This window comes from Lagenorhynchus albirostris, chromosome 3 (assembly GCF_949774975.1).
Source record: "Lagenorhynchus albirostris chromosome 3, mLagAlb1.1, whole genome shotgun sequence".
Taxonomy (NCBI): Eukaryota; Metazoa; Chordata; class Mammalia; order Artiodactyla; family Delphinidae; genus Lagenorhynchus; species Lagenorhynchus albirostris.
In genome coordinates this window covers 126,360,708-126,365,412 of record NC_083097.1, presented here as the reverse complement: position 1 = coordinate 126,365,412, position 4,705 = coordinate 126,360,708, and positions in this window count along the sequence as shown.

The following is a 4,705-nucleotide window of genomic DNA, read 5'->3' as shown; positions in this document are numbered from 1 at the left end:
GTTGTGTTTCAGGTGTATAGCAGAGTGATTCAGTTATACATATATTCACGCATTTTTAGATTCTTTCCCCATATAGGTTATTAAAAAATATTGAGTAGAGTTCCCTGTGCTACACAGAAGGTCCTTATTAGTTATGTATTATGTATATAATAGTGTTTATATGTTGATCCCAATCTCCTAATTGACCCCTCCCCCCTTCCCTTTTGGTAACCATAAGTTTGTTTTCTACATCTGTGACTGTATTTCTTTTTTGTAAATAAGTTCATTTGTGCCATTTTTTTAGATTCTGCATATAAGTGATATCATATGACATTTGTCTTTCTCTGTCTGACTTCACTTAGTATGAGAATCTCGAGGTCCATCCATGTTGCTGCAAATGGCATTATTTCCTTCACTTTTATGGATGAAAATATTCCATTGTATATAAGTACCACTTCTTCTTCACCTGTTCATTTGTTGATGGACATTTAGGTTGTTTCCATGTCTTGGCTATTGTAAATAGTGCTACAGTGAACATTGGGTGCATGTATCTTTTCAAATTATGATTTTCTCCAGATGTATGCCCCGGAGTGAGATTGCTGGATCATATGGTAGTTCTATATTTAGTTTTTTAAGGAACATCCATACTGTTCTCCATGATGGGTGTACCAATTTACATTCCCACCAACAGTGTAGGACGGTTCCCTTTTCTCCACACTCTCTCCAGCATTTATCCTTTATAGATTTTTTTGATGATGGCCATTCTGAATCGTGTGAGGTTATATCTCATTGTAGTTTGGAGTTGCATTTCTCTAATAATTAGCAATGTTGAGCATATTTTCATGTACTTTTTGGCCATCTGTATGTTCTTTGGAGAAATGTTTAGATCTTCTGCTCATTATGACTGGGTTGTTTGTTTGGGTTTTTTTTTTGATGTTGAGCTGCATGAGCTGTTTGTATATTTTGGAGATTAATCCCTTGTTGGTCACTTCATTTGCAAATATTTTCTCCCATTCTGTGGGTTGTCTTTTCATTTTGTTTATGGTTTCCTTTGCTGTGCAAAAGCTTTTAATTAGGTCCCATTTGTTTATTTCTGTTTTGATTTTCATTACCCTAGCAGGTGCATCAAAGCAGATATTTCTGCAATTTATGTCAGAGAGTGTTCTGCCTTTGTTTTCCTCTAAGAGTTTTATAGTATCTGGCCTTACATTTAGGTCTTCAATCTGTTTTGAGTTTATTTTTGTGTATGGTGTTAGATAGTGTTCTAATTTCATTCTTTACATGTAGCTGTCCAGTTTCCCAGCACCACTTATTGAAGAGACTGTCATTTCTCCATTGTATATTCTTGCCTCCTTTTTCATAGGTTAGTTGACCATTGGTGTGTACGTTTATCTCTGGACATTCTATCCTGTTCCATTGATCTCTATATCTGTTTTTGTACCAGTAGCATACTGTTTTGATGACTGTAGCTTTGTACTATAGTCTGAAGTCAGGGAGCCTGATTCCTCCAGCTTTGTTTTTCTTTCTCAAGTTTGCTTTAGCTGTTCGGGGTCTTTTTTGTTTCCATACAAATTGTAAAAATTTTTGTTCTGATTCTGTGAAAAATGCTGTTGATAATTTGATAGGCATTGCATTGTACCTGTATTTTGCTTTGGGTAGTAGAGTCATTTTGACAATATAGATTCTTACAGTCCAAAATCATGGTATATCCTTCCATCTGTTTGTGTCATCTTTGATTACTTTCATCAGGAACTTATAGTTTTCTCAGTACAGGTCTTTTGCCTTCTTAGGTGGGTTTATTCCTAGGTATTCTTTTTGATGTGATGGTAAATGGGATGGTTTCCTTAATTCCTCCTTCTGATCCTTCATTGTTAGTGTATAGGAATGTAAGAGATTTCTGTGTATTAATTTTGTATCATGCAACTTTACCGAATTCATTGAGCTCTAGTAGTTTTCTGGTAGCATCTTTATGATTTTTTTATGTGTAGTATCATGTCATCTGCAAACCTTGACAATTTTACTTCTTTTCCAGTTTGGATTCCTTTTTTTTTTTTTTTTTTTTTTTTTGCGGTACGCGGGCCTCTCACTGTTGTGGCCTCTCCCGTTGCGGGGCACAGGCTCCAGATGCGCAGGCTCAGCAGCCATGGCTCACGGGCCCAGCCGCTCCGCGGCATGTGGGATCTTCCCGGACTGGGGCACGAACCCACGTCCCCTGCATCAGCAGGTGGACTCTCAACCACTGCACCATGAGGGAAGCCCTGGATTCCTTTTATTTCTTTCTTTTCTCTGACTGCTGAGGCTAGGACTTCCAAAACTATGCTGAATGAAAGTGGCAAGAGTGGATGTCCTTTTCTTGTTCCTGATCTTAGAGAAAATACTTTCAGCTTTTCACCATTGAGAATGATGTTAGCTGTGGATTTGTCATATATGGCCTTTATCATGTTGAGGTACGTTCCCTCTATGCCCACTTTCTGGAGAGTTTTTATCATAAATGGGTGTTGCATTTTGTCAAGAGCTTTTTCTGCATCTGTTGAGATGATCGTTTGGTTTTTATTCAATTTGTTGATGTGGTGTATCACACTGATTGATTTGCGTATATTGAAGAATCCTTGCATCCCTGGGATAATTCCCACTTGACCATGGTGTATGATCATTTTAATGTACTGTTGGATTTGGTTTGCTAGTATTTTGTTGAGGATTTTTGTGGCTGTGTTCATCAGTGATATTGGCCTGTAATTTTCTGTTTTGTGGTATCTTTGTCTGGTTTTCGTATCAGGTTAATGGTGGCCTTGTAGAATGAGCTTCGGAGTGGTTTTTCCTCTAATTTTTTGGAAGAGTTTCAGAAGTATAGGTAGTAACTCTGCTATAAATGTTTGATAGAATTTACCTGTGAAACCATCTGGTCCTGGACTTCTGTTTGTTGGAAGTTTTTAAACCGCAGTTTCAATTTCAGTACTTGTGATTGGTCTGATCATATTTTCTATTTCTTCCTGGTTCAGTCTTGGAAGGTTGTATCTTGCTAAGAATTTCTCCATTTCTTCTAGGTTGTCCATTTTATTGGTGTATAGTTGTTTGTAGTAATGTCTTTTTTAAAAAAATTTATTTTTTTTAAACAAGTTCTTATTAGTTATCCATTTTATACATATTAGTGTATATGTGTCAATCCCAATGTCCCCATTTATCACACCACCAGCACACACACACCCCCACCACTTTCCCCCCTTGGTGTTCATACATTTGTTCTCTACATCTGTGTCTCTATTTCTGCCCTGCAAACCAGTTCATCTGTACCATTTTTCTAGGTTCCACATATATGCGTTAATATACGATATTTGTTTTTCTCTTTCTGACTTACTTCACTCTGTATGACAGTCTCTAGATCCATCCACATCCTTACAAATGACCCAATTTCCTTCCTTTTTATGGCTGAGTAATAGCCCATTGTATATATATACCATACCTTCTTTATCCATTCATCTGTCAATGGGCATTTAGGTTGCTTCCATGACCTAGCTATTGTAAATAGTGCTGCAATGAACATTGGGATGCATGTGTCTTTTTGAATTATGGTTTTCTCTGGGTATGTGCCCAGTAGTGGGATTGCTGGGTCATATGTTAATTCTATTTTTAATTCTTTAAGGAACCTCCATACTGTTCTCCTTAGTGGCTGTATCAATTTACATTCCCACCAACAGTGCAAGAGGGTTGCCTTTTCTCCACACCCTCTCCAGCATTTGTTGTTTGTAGATTTTCTGATGATGCCCATTCTAACTGTTGTGAGGTGATACCTCATTGTGCTTTTGATTTGCATTTCTCTAATAATTAGTGATGTTGAGCAGCTTTTCATGTGCTTCTTAGCCATCTGTATGTCTTCTTTGGAGAAATGTCTCTTTAGGTCTTCTGCCCATTTTTTGATTGGGTTGTTTGTTTTTTTAATATTGAGCTGCATGACCTGTTTATTTATTTTGGAGATGAATCCTTTGTTGATTCGTTTGCAAATATTTTCTCCCATTCTGAGGGTTGTCTTTTCATCTTGTTTGTAGTTTCCTTTGCTTTGCAAAAGCTTGTACATTTCATTAGGTCCCGTTTGTTTATTTTTGTTTTTATTCCCATTACTCTAGGAGGTGGATCAAAAAAGAACTTGCTGTGATTTATGTCAAAGAGTGTTCTTCTTATGTTTTCCTCTGAGTTTTATGGTGTCCAGTCTTACATTTAGGTCTCTAATCCATTTTGAGTTTATTTTTGTGTGTGGTGTTAGGGAGTGTTCTAATTTCATTCTTTTACATGTAGCTGTCCAGTCTTCCCAGCACCACTTATTGAAGAGACTGTCTTTTCTCCATTGTATATCCTTGCCTCCTTTGTCATAGATTAGTTGACCATAGGTGCGTGGGTTTATCTCTGGGCTTTCAATCCTGTTCCATTGATCTATATTTCTGTTTTTGTGCCAGTACCATACTGTCTTGATTACTGTAGCTTTGTAGTACAGTCTGAAGTCAGGGAGTCTGATTCCTCCAGCTCCGTTTTTTCGCCTCAATTCTGCTTTGGCTATTCGGGGTCTTTTGTGACTTCATACAAATTTTAAGATTTTTTGTTCTAGTTCTGTAAAAAATGCCATTGGTAATTTGATAGGGATTGCATTGAATCTGTAGATTGCTTTGAGTTGTATATTCACTTTCACAATGTTGATCCTTCCAGTCCAAGAACATGGTATATCACTCCATCTGTG